General features: G+C 40.5%; 1 protein-coding gene and 1 long non-coding RNA gene across 3 annotated transcripts in view; one reads left to right on the top strand and one right to left on the bottom strand.

Moving 5' to 3' along the window:
* Nucleotides 1-15537, bottom strand: part of KCNAB1 (potassium voltage-gated channel subfamily A regulatory beta subunit 1) — a 389333-nt gene that overhangs the window by 81542 nt on the left and 292254 nt on the right. The gene's annotated exons all lie outside the window — the stretch shown is intronic.
* Nucleotides 1-15537, top strand: part of LOC103788758 (uncharacterized) — a 55747-nt gene that overhangs the window by 38305 nt on the left and 1905 nt on the right. The gene's annotated exons all lie outside the window — the stretch shown is intronic.

Here is a 15537-nt window from a genome sequence, read left to right on the forward strand (position 1 = left end):
AGATCAATGGGTCTTACTCTTTAGGGTGCATTAGAATCCCCCCAGGACCTCCACACAGATTCTTATTCTGCAGATAGGAGCTGCAGCTGGGTATCTGTATGTTTGTCAAGCATCCCATGTGATTTGGAGGCAAAACAATGCTCTGTGCAACCCTACTGTGGCCACTAAGATAAACTACATGAAGACCTGCGTCTGGGTGCTTGGGTGTGTTCTTTTTCAAATGACGAAGAAAAAGCATTCTTCCTTGTTCTGTCCTGCGTATGTCAGTATTTTCCACAGAGCCTGGCCCTTATTTTTTGATCCAAGCTGCAGTCTGGTCTTTCATTTTTTGCTTCTAGCGTGTTGCTAATGAGCCTCAGGCCAGAGTTCACAAATGTGATAGCAACTTAGCCTTTTCTTTTTTACTTTAATTACCTTTTCTTGCAAGAACCAGTAATGCCACCCAGGGCCTCAAGACGGTGGGGGTAAAATGTTCGCACACCTGCTCCTCACAAAAGAGCTTGAAATAGTAACAAAAGTAGGTAAGGAATTGGTAAAGGCCGGGAGGAATAAGGGTGGGCCTCCTCAGGCAGGTGAAGTGCAAGCAGTATCTCCACTTACGAGTGAAGAATAATGTGTGTGTATGTGTATACGTGTATGCGTTTAAGGGCTAAATATTACTTAGAATCCTTTCCACTACTTAAAGTTTCTATGTCAGCACTTAATAAAGTAGGAAACTATGCCCAAATGAGAAAGACATCCTCAGCCTCCACCATGTAAATCCATTGTGCTCTTCTCACTCCTTTGGTGCTAGATGCTTTACATACATCAACTCTAATCCCTATCACAACTGCAGGATATGACTGATTCTATTTTCCTCACCCAAGGAAATGATAAGGAAGTGACAGTGAGTGGTAAGAAGTGAATCATCACAGCTGCTTAGTGGGCACTCCACAGCCCCATGCTGATTCCTGGTGATGATGCTCCTTCACCTCCCTCCAAGCCCCCATGCTCTGCTCCAGCCAAATGGAATGGCCCAGTGTTTGCTCTAAATGCCTGTAACAACATCCTGCTTTACAATCTGCCTGTGTTCTTCCCTCTTCTGAATGCCTTCCCCACTAACCTTCCTTCCTTATGATAAGTTTTGTGTTCTCATTGTTTAGCGGAACAACAAATGCTGGGGCCTGTCAAGGGGGCGGCAAGGGAGGGAGAGTATCAGGATAAATAGCGAACGCATGTGGTGCTTAGGCTGTCTGCAGCTGGGAGGGCAAAGGCAGAGGGGAGTCCAGTCTTTCATTAGGAAGGGCTGGGGTGGGGCTGGCGGCTGAGCCTCCCAGAAAAACCTGCGAGAAGTTGGAGGCCGAGCTTCTAATGCCTGCATGTAGCCTGAGGTTTTGAGGGTTAAACATCTGGGATTGATTAAAGTTTCTCATGAGGCTTATAGAGACGTACACATATTTGATATTTTCTTTCTTTCTTAGATTTATGTATTTCAGTGCCAAGGGATACTGCTAGCTCCATTTCATTTTCAGATTTGTTTCAGGGCAAATCTGTCTGGAACCATTTTGTTCTGTTTTTCCATTAATCTTATTGGTACAATTTAAAGTCAAGGAAATGACATTAGAAATAGAATGAATGGTGAGGAGGTGAAGTTTAGAAGAGGCAGTTTTGTGTTATAAAGCAGACTGTGAGGATTGACATTGCTCTCTAGAGGCTCTGTGGGCAAAACAGGAATGAAATTTCAGTGCACTAAATCTACCCCTAGAAAAAATGACCCACTCTCCACACTTGGATGTTAGAATTAATGATATGTAGTAACCTAAATTAATGGCTTAATCTCCTTAAATTTCCTGATGTAGGCATGACAGTCCCAAACCGATTAAGTTAGCACCTTGAGCCTGCTAGGAAAATTTAAAATAAAATAAAGCCAAAATGTCCTTAGATGTTTTTTTTTCTTCTCTGCATGTTTTAGGTTTTTGACCCACATTATTGAAATACATATTATTACTTTGATAATCAGAAGCAAAGTTCGTTTTAAAAGTATTCTTGTTACTAGAAAATCCATTCATGAACAAGAGTTTCCACAAACCACAGGTCTTTCTACGTTTTGAAGATGAAAAAGAGGCAGTGTTTACATTTTCTTAATATTTTGTCCTAAATGTCTTGGTAAAGTTTCTCATATTTTCTTGTACTAACATTTACATGTTTAAAATTATTTCTTACAATAATGTTTCCAGGGCCTTTAAAACCAGTATGCATTATTATGCCTTAGTCATTTTGTTTTTTGAAGAACTCCTATAGTAAATGCATCAAGTAGTTAATGTAGATGAAACGACACAGTGTTAGAATAAGATTAGACACCTTCCATGTGACACTAGGACTAAATGGCAATTTCTGATTTTTAAAACAAATTTAAGTATTTTCTTTTTTGAGACGGAGTTTCGCTCTTGTTACCCAGGCTGGAGTGCAATGGAGCGATCTCGGCTCACCGCAACCTCTGCCTCCTGGGTTCAGGCAATTCTCCTGCCTCAGCCTCCTGAGTAGCTGGGATTACAGGCACGTGCCACCATGCCCAGCTAATTTTTTGTATTTTTAGTAGAGACGGGGTTTAACCATTTTGACCAGGATGGTTTCGATCTCTTGACCTCGTGATCCACCTGCCTCGGCCTCCCAAAGTGCTGGGATTACAGGCGTGAGCCACCGCGTCCAGCCAATTTAAATATTTTCAATATCTTCTTCTAAAATGGGATCTATTATTAAGATTGAAAAATTTTTTTCTTGTGGATTATTTGCAGTGTCTGGAATATAGTATATGTTCAAATACATATTTTTCTTTCTGATTTATCTTTTGGTTTTTCACAGTAAGTCACTATGAATAAGAAGTCTCTGGAAAAACCCTACTGTCAAGAAGTTTGAAAGTCAATGTGACCTTGTTTATACTTTCTTTCGTCTGTGAAAAGTTAATGTCAAATCTTTATCTTTGTGCAGGGATATATTTTTTTGATGGTTCAGTGAATTGTTCTCCCCCAAACAGTAGTAAGTTGGAATAACCCTAGTTCTATCTGTACGTAAACGACACAGTGTGTGCTTATAGAGCTGTCAGAATCTGCTTGGGAATACATTTTACTTCCATGGCAAAGCAAATAAACTCTCTCAGTGAAAAGGAGATAATTCATTGTAAAAAAAAGAATGAAAAATATCCTGCAAGAGTCCTTTCAAATTCTTCTTCTTGAGTTATGTATGAACTTCATGATATTTAGAGTATTAAATATAATAAAAACTCAAAGAGGGATATAAAATGATTCATGTACTTTTGGACTAAGAAGCTTTTAAAACAGAAAAATTAATACTGAGGGAATATAGAAGGGATAATTTAGCAAAAACCTGAAGATTTAAAAAGTTCCCAATCATATTACACTCAAATTTACCCAATTCTCATGTTTCCCTGTAGATTTACAGATTTACATATAAGGATTAGCTTATTTTGTCTGTGCCTGATAGATACCAACTGTTAATGATTTCAGCTTTAAAAAAATCTACAATGTCCTTTTCCTAAAGAAAATGTATAGCTGTATCAAGTGGACAGGATATTTTTGCATCACCCATAGAACTCTGCATAGTTTCTCCTTCTATGCACCAACTCAGTCTATTTCTAAGTCTATTTCTTCCCTTTGCAGTAATTATATGCAAAAATTGAACATGTCAAAGAAGGAAATGGAACAATAGTAAATTATAAAACTATGTTGGTAGATCTTCAATCTTGGGAGATTGCATGTAGTCCAAATTGTACAGAGTCATTCTCTTTTGAAATGATAGACTATACTAAAAAATTAATTATGGTTCAGGAGAAGCAAAGAACAGCTCCTGGCAGCCTGGCTTGGAGACAAGTTTCCATTGTAAGAATGCTGGTATTCGCAGCCAGGCTTTGGCATAGAGAGGGTGATGTTATAACCATAGTCCCAACTGTACAGGAATGAAGTGACATTTCCTAATAAGCTACATTAAACGTTTTCCAGAAATTTAGGTAACTGGAGACATCAAAGAATATAAATGTTATATTTATATAGGAATAGTATTTTGGATTATTCTCAAATGCACAAGGCAGGCCTTCTTGAGACATTTTCAAAATTACCAACATCTCAGGATGAACTCTGTGTCCCCAGAGACTATATAAAACCTGGCATAGAGGAGGTGCTTATGAAATGTTTATGAATGACTGAATTCAAGAACAACAGAGGAAAAGTGATGAGCAAAGAAGTAATGTTCAATGAATTGATTTATTGCTTGCAGATGCTTTTTTCTTAATTAATTCATTGCTTGAAAATAAGTTATTCTAAATGAATCCATTCCTGGCCTTTATGTAAGTTAGTGATTTGGGTCCTCGCTAGCCACCACACCTGAATACACACACAATGGGAGAACATTTTGGAGGGTGGCTGGGAGGTCAGCATTGATCCACGGAGTTATGATGGTAGAATGAGGCTTGCCTTTGCCATCTTAAAGCACTGATGGCATCAGCTTCTCCTGTTGGCACCAGGAACCCTGGCTGTGGGAAACAAGCGAAATGTTCCCAGGGGCACTCCTGGAGATCAAAGATCTCATCTGGTGATGCTCCATTTTTTTATTATTTTGTGATTGGCCTGAACCTCAGGACTGCTTACTTTTATAGAGTAGAACTTTCTGTTAACTCGGGAAGAGTATACATCTGTGGTGAAGGCTGTGCCGTCAAAAGGCCTGTGTGCACACTGCATGATGGTGTGAAAGTCAGATGGAGATTTTAGGGTCCACTCCTCAAGGACAGAGTTTCTGTCTGTCTTGTTCATCACTGTCTCACCAACATCAAAACAGAGTTCAGTTTTGCAGGTTAACTATCTCCCAGGCTGGGTAACACATTCTGAAATTATTTATTTTCCAACAACCCTGAAGGATAGGTTTTTCATTTTCTTTCAAATATGCCTGAGATTGATTATGCCCATAGATTAGTTCCCTTTGAGACTTTGCTCATCTCTAAAATGGATAATGACGCCTACTTACAGTACTGTAAGAACTAAAAAAATGACAATGATGCAAATTAACACTTTTGTTTGAGAATTTACATTGTGCCAAGCACAGTGCTATACCCATTATAGACATTATCTTGTTTAAAATGCATGACCAATCCGTGATTTGAGTTTATTTGCTGGCAAGTGTCTGAGCCAGGATGTGAGTCCAGTCTGATGACATAGCCTACACTGTTAATGATTTCAATAGTTTATGCCAGTGTTTAGAATAGTACTAAGCATACAAAGGGTGCTCACTAAATGCTACTATCTTTATTAGCTCCAAAGGGATAATATAAAGTTCCAAAAGAACGTAAACAACTTTTTCAGAACCCACAGTGAAAGCTAAGGTTGACATTGGAATGTCTAAATTCTAACCACATACCCATCTTAACACAGCTTAGGAAAATTTATTTATTATGAATTATTCTGAAGTGACACATGGAGAATGATAAATAGACTAAAACATTCAAACATGATTCAAAATTCTAAATTTTAACTGGGGACAAAAGCTAAGTGAAAAACAAACACCTCACCTGCCACTTGCTGTTTTCATTGGTCACCAAAAGTGGCATCTGCCCTGCTCTCTGGCTGTGCTTCCTGCATGCTGCCTAGGAAGCAAACTGTTCTCAGGTGCTCAAGCCCTCCAGTAGACTCAGTCATCAGATGAGCAAGCAACTCAGTGGGGAGTCAGGCCACCTTTCAGCTGCACAGGAAGCCAGAATTTGGAGATCCTCATCCAGGCCAGTGATCTTCAGCTGTGGCCCACTTAGGAGGACCACCTGGGAAGCTGATGTATTGCTCCAACCCAGAGATTCTGGTCTGATTGGTCTGAGGAAAGGCCCAGGCAGAGGTGTTTTTTTTTTTTTAAAAAGCTCCCATGTGACTGTAATGGCAGCCAGAGTGGACAACTGGTCTAAGCAGTGGATTGGGATGTTGCAGGAGTGAACTCTATGAGGTCCCAATACAGTAAGAAACCTTGGAGTGACAGGAAGAGAGACAAATAAATTCTGGTCCCAGAGGATAAAGAACAATTTAGAAGGTAGAAGGTGGCCTTGACCCCAAAATGGAGATTGTAATACCTTGCAGGGTCTTTAGAGCTGACCATATAAAGAATTACAGACTATTCCTTCAAGATTCTCTTTGGTGTTTTGCCCTTCATTTTATTAGTACTGTTAACCTTCTTCAAAAATTCCAGTAGCAGTAAATGACTGTAGCAAAAGAAACTTAGCAGAACTTTAAAAAAATGTGGAATAAAAAAATAATATCAGTAGTCTTGTTTTCTGGGACAAGATTACAAGGGCCACCACTCCTGCTAGAATAGGGTGAAAGTGGGACGCATCACTTTGATAGGGTCAGGGTGGAATTTCTCCCACTGGTGCCATGTAGAATGATTAATTTATTATGGGGATCTAAAAGCATAACTGAATACTACTCCAAGATGGGCTACTAGATCATTATATTGTTCCTATATATTTTATTAACTGTAGATGACTCTTGATTTTCCACTGACATGTTATGCCTGTGACACCCAGATTCAAATAGAAATAGAAATAGAAAATGCATTCCAAAGACAAATTAAAATACACTTAGATTTTCGATGTCACAGTTCCCCTCTCTTAGCAGAGGTAATTGAGAATCCACTGTCTTCATGTGATTCCAGTGGGTCAGTTGGAAGAGCAACACAGCAGTCACTAATCCCTCTGAATGAAAGTCTAATCTTTCTTAAATTTATACTGGTTATAGAAATTACATGCATTTAGGACATTGTGGATATCACAAACTTCCACATATAAACTTCAATTTTTTAAAATATATGCAAGACAGACATTGATATATAACCCAAAACTATAAAAACCCTAGAAGAACATCTAGGCAATACCATTTGTGACACGGCACAGGAAAGATTTCATGACAAAAAGGTCAAAAGCAATTGCAACGAAAACAAAAATTGCCAAATTGGATCTAATTAAACTAGAGAGCTGTACAGCAAAAGAAACTATCATAAGAGTGAACAGACAACCTACAGAATGGGAGAAAATTTTTGCAATCTATCCATCTGACAAAGGTCTAATATCCAGAGTCTACAAGCAATTTAAACAAATTTACAAGAAAAAAAATAACCCCATTAAAAAGTGGCAAAGGACACAAACAGACACTTCTCAAAAGAAGATATTTATGCACCCTTCAAACATATGACAAAAAGCTCAACATTACCGATCATTAGAGAAATGCAAATCAAAGCACAATGAGATACCATTTCATGGCAGTTAGAAAGGCCATTATTAAAACGTCAAGAAACAACAGATGCTGATCAGGCTACAGAGAAATTGAAACACTTTTACACTGTTGGTGGGAATGTAAATTAGTTCAACCATTGAGGAAGACAGTGTGGCGATTCCTCAAAGACCTAGAACCAGAAATACCATTTGACCCAGCAATCCCATTACTGGGTATATACGCAAAGGAATATAAATTATTCTATTATAAAGATACACGCACATATATGTTCATTGAAGCCCTATTCACAATAGCAAAGACATAGAGTCCACCCAAATGCCCATCGGTGATAAACTGGATAAAGAAAATGTGGCACATATACACCATGGAATACTATACAGCCATAAAGAAGGATGAGTTTATGTCCTTTTCAGGGACATGGATGGAGCTGAAAGCCATCATCCTCAGCAAACTAATGCAGGAACAGAAAACCAAACACCATATGTTCTCACTTATAAGTAGGTGCTGAACAATGAGAATACATGGATACAGGGAGGATAACACACACTGGGCCCTTTTGGAGGCAGGCAGGGGTAGGGAGAGCATCAGGAAAAATAGCTAATGCATGCTGGGCTTAATACCTAGATGATGAGTTGATAGGTGCAGCAAACCACCAGGGCACACATTTACTTATGTAACAAACTTGCACATCCTGCACATGTACCCCAGAACTTAAATAAAATAAAGACAGACATTGAATATTAGATGGAACAGAAGAAAATGTTGATGGGGTGAAAATACTAGAAGATAGCAAAGCTGCCATGAAAAACAGAACTGAACATGCACACAACAGAACTTGGGTGAAGGTGTGCCTTTTTAAATTCCAAACATATTTATATATGTAAGATCTGGTCATTAACCTCCACACACTAGAATCTCACTCTTGCAGATCTTGTACATTCTCCCCACATACTCTGACTTCAGACTCTTTGCCTTCTCTTCTATCTAATCTCTGTCTTCAATTTCTTCCTTATCCAGGAGGGTCAGGGTAGCTAGATGATGTGGTTCACCACTTAGAAGGTTCTCTTGCTTTATTCTCAAGTCCATCGATTCACTGTCCTTTCATTGTACCTGCCTAACAAAAAGCCACTTCCTTATAAATCTGATCGTCTGGCTGCTCATGACTTATTACCAAGGTGTTGAGCTGTGCTGGAGAAAATAACAAACGATAGAGACAGACACATTGTAAATTCTTTGTCTCTAGTCCCTCGTAGACTCGCAACGGTCCTCTGTTTTCTAGTCAGTTTTCTCCAATGTGTGCATTTCAAACGTGACCCACTTTTCTCAACCTCAGGTCCTACCTCCACTTCCTTTAACCTCAGCAGGTAACAGCACCCCCTGCTTCACAAAGAAAATAAAAGAAGACAAACTATAACCCCCTCTACTTCTTGCCGTATGTACTATCTGACCCAAAGGAGACACAATTAATGACCTGCCTGTTTCCCGTGGGGTTTCCAGGTGCTTGACGACTCTCTGGTATAGAAACACTCCACCTCCCTCACTCTCAGGTTGGTGTGCATTCCACACTGGCTCCAGAGTCCCCAGCGGAGTTCCAGCTTCAGTTACTCACACCAGCACTGACTTGACTATACACCCTTTATCACCTTCCCTTTCCAATCTCATATCTCAAAAATATCTTCAAACTACTCACCTTCAAATCCTTGTTTCAGAGCCTGCTTCAAAGAGAACATAAACTAAAACAGTACCATCATTTCCTCCCTTCTTCCTGCCACTGAGGAATGGTGTCTCTTCTATCCAAGGCTGATTTTTCCATGTATCCTCTGGATCCCTTCTCCTTCCTCTTTCTCAGGGACTTCACTCCACCAGTTATCACCTCTCATTACTATGTCTTTTCTTTGCCTTGAATTCTACTTTGTTTATTTCATATTCATTTTACATCCCAACTTTGATTTCCTTTTCTTCTTTGATTTGTCTCTTTGCCCATTTATTTATTTTCTATTTATCTTTGCCTTTTTCATTACAGAAAATATCTAGGAACTAGCATTTTCCCCCACCCAATCTCAGAAACTTTGTCGTTTACTATGTTGACACCTATGTTACAGATCTTTTTCTGATACGTTATTTTATGTTTTTTAAAGCATTTCCTTTTGTATTTTCTCTACCTGCTTTTGCTAGTTTGGTCAAGCTTCATTTATCTTACTGTCCTGATATACCTTCCATATGGGCTATCTGTATACATTCACAATATGATGAGCTGGGCTTACAGTGAGTGGACAATTGATGTATTGCTACATTTAATCTTCTGTAAAAATGAGAATACTCAAGTCATTGAGCCCGTCTCCCTGCCTCTATTCTCAACCCTCTTCACCTTGCCATCTGCACTGTGGCCAGGATGAGCTTCCTAAAATGCATCTGGCCAAGTGACTCCCAGAGTTAAATGTTTTCATGACTCCCAGTCACACAACAGATAAACACCAAGCTTTGTGACATGGCTTCGGTGCTTTTTGTAATGTTTCTGAGGTCCTCTTTTATCATTTTCCCTCCATGGTTCCCTCTCCAGGCCATGCTAATTGAGGCTTCCATGCTTCTCCTCTTCCTGAAATGTATGTATTAATTCACTTAGGAAATATTTATTAAGCCCCAGTGTTCCCCCAGAACCATGCCAGATGGTGGTGTCAAAATGGTAAATGATAGTAATGGTCTCTTTTTCCTAGAACTCTCAATCCAGTGGTAAGGCAGGCAAATATGGAAATAATCACAACAGCAGGGCAAAATACTGGTAAGAAGGATTGTGATGGGAACCTGCAGGAAGCCTCTAGCCCAGACTTGAATGTTCAGGAAAGTAACAATCAAGCCAAAACCTGAGGTGAGGGGTGAGCTCAAATTTTAACAAGATATACCTGTGGCTTTCTTTCCCTTATCAAGCTGACAGGTTGCTATTCATCCTTCAACATCAGGTGGCTTCCAGCAGCACTTTCCCCTATTCCCCCAAAAGAGGTTGTCAATTCCTCATCTGGGCCATTTCTATGTCTTGTACCTCTATCTCTCTGACTCTCTCTGTCTATCAAATTCGTGTTTAACTTTTCTTTTCCTTGTGTTCTCCTTGACCTGGCCCCTTCCTACCCTATCCTTTACTACTCTTCCTCCAGGAAGCCTTCCATTACCTCCCTCAATCCTAGCTTAGGCAGCCCTTGCACATGTTTCCATGACATTTCATATGTCCTTCAGAGTACTGACTGTGTGGTGCTGCATTCATTCATTCATTCATCATTCCATAAATGAGTGTATATTGAGAACCTTCTTCTCTGTTCAAGGCATGTGTTCTAAACTGATAATCTAGCATGAAATAAGTTAGGCTAAGAAAGTAATCACCAGCAAACACAAGTAAAAAATGCTGGGTGTCCTTTGGGGGCACATAGCCCAAGGATCTGATCCATCCCAAGAACCAGGTCTCCTCCACCTGCTAGATAGTCTTTGTGAGGGCAGGCACCTGTGTGTCTTTTCTCCCTGTCTCCCCAGCACCACGTCTACTGCATCTTTGTGAAATACATGAACACGTGAATGATTGACAGAAAGAATGCCTGGCCATGCTTTATATGGATGACTGAGTCAGTGGCAGTGTCTAAGAGTTCACAAACTGAGACACAGGTGACATCTGAGGCAGCAAATCCATCAGCAGGGCCAGGACAGTCAACCAGTTCTCCCTGGGAGGCACTAAAAAGGTTGTGGGGTTGGGGGCTGCTATGCTCCTCCCTCTTACCCCAAGGACAGTGGGAGCAGGTAACAAAGTCAGACAGAAGGTCACCTCTAGCAACATGTCTCAAGACCAGTCCTGTGTCCTCTATTCTTCAGATAGCAGTTACAGTCATTGCCACCAAAAGAAACAGCTCAGCAACAGTCAAAGGAAAGGCTATTGTCAAGTATAAGGTGGAGATACAGGAAAGGAGGCAAAGTTAGAGACTATGAAGAAAAATGAAGCTAATTCCAGCCACAGAACCAAGTCAGGTCCTTTTTCCTTTTCTTTAGCTAAAGAAATTCCCATGGTTAGACTGTCAGCTCCAATTCAGCCACTGCTCATTACCTCATCACCCGTTTCCTCTAATTATGTATTGGTAGCCTCTTTCTCCTCTAATTTTAATTTGTTGTCAGATATGAAATGAGTATTGGGGGTATTTTCTGCTTCTCTCTCATGAAGGTCCTTCTTTGCATATTTTCATCATCCAGGTGTTAGGACGAAGCTTTTATTTGTAAATGAGCCTTAGGTCTCACTAATACTTTGAGATTATTAAAAACAAAGAAAGGAGAGATTATATTTAAAAAGCAAAGCTGTATATTTACCCTGCAATGGAAAATTTTGTCAATTAGGCAAATTGAGTTGACTCACAAAACTCTGAGCATACCTCATGCCCTAGAAAAGGCTGGGAGAATTTCGGTTTTCAACTATGGCTACCAATGACATAGAAAGGGCTCAGATAAGCTAAAATAAGTGAGGGAAGGCATCCCAGATCCAGGAATGTATTTTCTTCTTAACTCTTCATGGTGGTCATCTGCTTACTACATCAGTCACTATTTCCTCTCTTTAGGTAAGAGTTATTTAACTTTCTTTTGAGAATGAATCCTTTTCCTACTCCCAGAATGCAGTTTGGGTGGATATAAAGTACCCATCCCCAGTGTCTGGGTGGATCTTGAGAGACTGAAGTCTTTGGTGATTGGCTCAGGGAAGGATACACAAACCAACCAGAGTCAATGCGATGTGAGGCTTGAAGCCACTGCAGCCCTCTTGCCAATTCCAGGGCAGCTTGAGAACAGAACCAACCTGGAGCTCACAGAATTCATAGTTTAATTTCTGGATAAACCTATATGGGTCCACTGTCCAGGTGAACCTAAAAATTCTCCCATGTGAGCCTAGAAATTTATGTTTTTGCTAGAGCTGATGTTTTGGCTTGCTTCGAGCTGGGTTTTCTGTTCACTTACTATGGAAGGTTTCTGATTCCTTCATACTTAATAGACCTGAAAAGAACTGAGACTTTATTCCTTCTTCACTTCCAGAGGTGGCTGCCTGCAGTCCTGTGCTCTCCTCACCTGGGCATACCAGAGGCTCAACCCTCCCCACTGGCGGACAGCACCCAAATGGTTTCTCCATTTTTTGCCTCATTGTTAGAGAAGCTTAATTGCATTATTGATTGAAATGATAAAACTTTCACTTGTGTTTTTATGCTGCATAGAGTTTAGAAAAATAATCTTTATATAAATGTAGAATGCATAAGGCAAACCCGAGGTAAACAGTATGAATAGACTTGTATATACACAAGTTGTACCTTAGGCTGCTGATTAAAGTACAAGAGCTATGGGGACTTCATGAAGCCTTTAGGGCAGTGCACAAAGGAGGGGAAGGCAGGCATTAGGTGCTTCGTTGATGGTATCTACGCAAAGACCACAATGCCTGCACTCAATTGCATCTTTACTTTGAAATTTCTCATGGGGAAAGCGCACCTGATTGTGGGCCAAATCTGGCCCCCAGTCTATCTGTGGAGCTTTGATAGGTCATTGTCTACCCTATCTCTGGAGATGGATGCCAGGAGTCATTCAGGTTCTAACATTTTCTAGTTCAAAAGTAAAGACATTTTCACCCAGCTGACAACCCAGAGTCATGCTGAACCTCTTCATAATGTCACCTGACTGTTGCCTGAATGTGAGAGATGCAAGGGGCCCTACCCATTTGGTGCAGCCATTCTCATTTCAAGGAGGAAGCAGAAGTTCAGGACATGAAGAGATGTGGGTGACAGCAGTGGTTGTGTGTGCTTGGAGGCTGGGAGTAGATGAGCCATAAGGAACAAGTCTGCTAGTGGAGCAGGGAGGGGTAGGAAATAGGGAAGCCTACTGTCTCTACCACTGGCCTTGAACAAGATATATCACCTCTTCCTGATCCTGTTTTCCCATAAAGGAGCTGGTGACTGTAGGGACTAATTCTTCCTCTCATGACTGTGGTGATCTTTAGTGAGATTGTCTTTGTAAATGATTAATTTCAGCAAATAGCCCACGTCTGGGACTGGAGAGGATCTTTGATCCCCCAATACTAATGGTTTTGAAGCCATTTATTTTATTTTTGAATCACAAGTTGGCAAATGAGGGCTACTTATCCCTTTGTGGCTGCACAGAGAGGGATGAGGTGTGTATACCTGTGTGTATACCTGGGTTTGTTTGCATGCCCAGATTGTTGAATAGACCCCTTTGTGTAAAGGCTCTTCTATCTTCTCTCCTTGGGTTCTCCCCTAAGCCTTAACTCTGACAACGTATGAAATATCAGATTGCCACATTCTTACCTAAGCTATATCTTCACTCCTAATAGACTCCTGTGAGCAGAGGAAAAGCCATGTGGCCAGCAGTCCCTGGTGATTCAGAGGGCAATCACTTGTCAGCAACTCTTAAGAAGAATTTTATCCATAAAAGCAGAAAATTAGGAAAAAATATTTTTAACAACTTTGGAAAATATGCCTGCTCATTTTTAATGTGTATGCATCATGATATTTATTCAAGTTAGACTTTCCGGAAAGAGTGCCTAAAACACTCTTGTATGTTTAATATTCATACACCATTTAAATTCTATGGGTATTTTGGAGTTAAGATAGTTCACTCTGTATTACGCAGAAAAACTGGTAAACTCTTTAAGGGAAAACTTGCATTTTAAAACCACCTCTCAAGTGTCCTAGGAGGTACTTCATAAATATTTATTATTGCTGCTCTTATGTTGTTATAATAGGTAAGCTGGCTAGTTTATATTGGCCTAAGTAACAGGAATGGGAAACACGAAGGGTGTCATAAAAATAATACCATCCATGTTAAATATTTAATGTCGTGTTCTCCTAGTGTCAAAATATTTAGTGCAGTCAGAGCATCACTAAGAGGGAGATGAGCCAGGACTACATTCTGCACATATGAATGCATTAAAAAGAAGCCCACACAGTTTATTCTTAAGATTTACTGCTTTTGCTCTAGAAAGTTCTCTTGGTTAGGGAGGGGCATAAGGCAAGACTGGCCCCCAGATGTCAGGAATTGAATGGCAGGAAAGCCAGCTCAACTCACCTGCCCTGAGGCCAGCCCTGAGGACGGCAGATTCCCCTCTTTGGAACCTTTCCAGTCCAGTTGGAAATGCCTCAGGCCAGCTCCCAGGCCTAGATCTGGGGGCGGAAGCTACCACATAGATAAGAATCATGGCTGCTGGCAATGGGCACACTGGACATCAGTTCACACATTTTTCTCTCTTCTTCCATCTGGATAGGACAATGTATTCCAACCCTGATAATGCCTCAGAAACATCGGGGCAGCATTTTAAAAACACATGCACATGGAGCTCCTTATTCAAAAGGTCTACATGGAGACAGGTTATCTGAATTTTTAATTAAACAGGTAATTCCAGTGTGCAGCCAGAGTTGGGAAGAAACACTGTTTGAGAGACTCGTATAAGTCCCCCAACGTGTAACATATTTTACTTTATGACTTTATTTCCTCAAGGACAAAGCATGAAGCAGCTGCCTAAAAGGACACAGAACATTGCCTTGGAATCAGTTTGCAGTCCCTAGGAATTAAAGCCTTGAGGATGTGTGAAATAGGGCCCCAAAGGCATGGGGGTGTTCTTTCTCTTCCTCACTGCTTAGATCCAGGTCAAACTCTATTTGGCAGGGCTGCATAAAATGTCCTCTTGACCCACCGACAGCCCAGGAAAGTTCCATTTGGATGATGGTATTTTACATTAGGTTCAATATGTGCCTAGCTGAAAAATGAGCAGGTGACCACATTACTCCTCATTTGGGTTTTCCATATCTTCCTACCTTTATCACTTACAAATACCTGACTCTGTTTAGTTGGCTGCATACACCTGTGTGATGTTTTGAAAAAAAAAAAAATCAACAAAATCACTCTTCAGGGTTCTCCAGAGAAACAGAACCAATAGGCTGTGTGTGTATGTATGGCGAGACAGAGAGAGATATATTATAGGGAACTGGCTCATGTGATCATGGAGGCCAAGAAATCCCAAGATCTGCAGTTGGCAAGTTATAGACTCAAAGGCGCTGATGGTATAGTTCTACTTGGAAAGCTAGCTGGCAGGCTTCAACATCCAAGAAGAGCTGATGTTTCAGTTTGAGTCTGAAGGCAAGAAAAGATCAACGTCCCAGCTTGAAATCATCAGGCAGGAGTTCCCTCTTATTCACAGGAGTTAAAAATGCCTTCAACTGATTCAGGTCTTCAACTGATTAGAAAAGGGCTACCCACATTCGGG

This window comes from Callithrix jacchus, chromosome 17, assembly GCF_049354715.1.
Source record: "Callithrix jacchus isolate 240 chromosome 17, calJac240_pri, whole genome shotgun sequence".
Classification (NCBI taxonomy): Eukaryota; Metazoa; Chordata; class Mammalia; order Primates; family Cebidae; genus Callithrix; species Callithrix jacchus.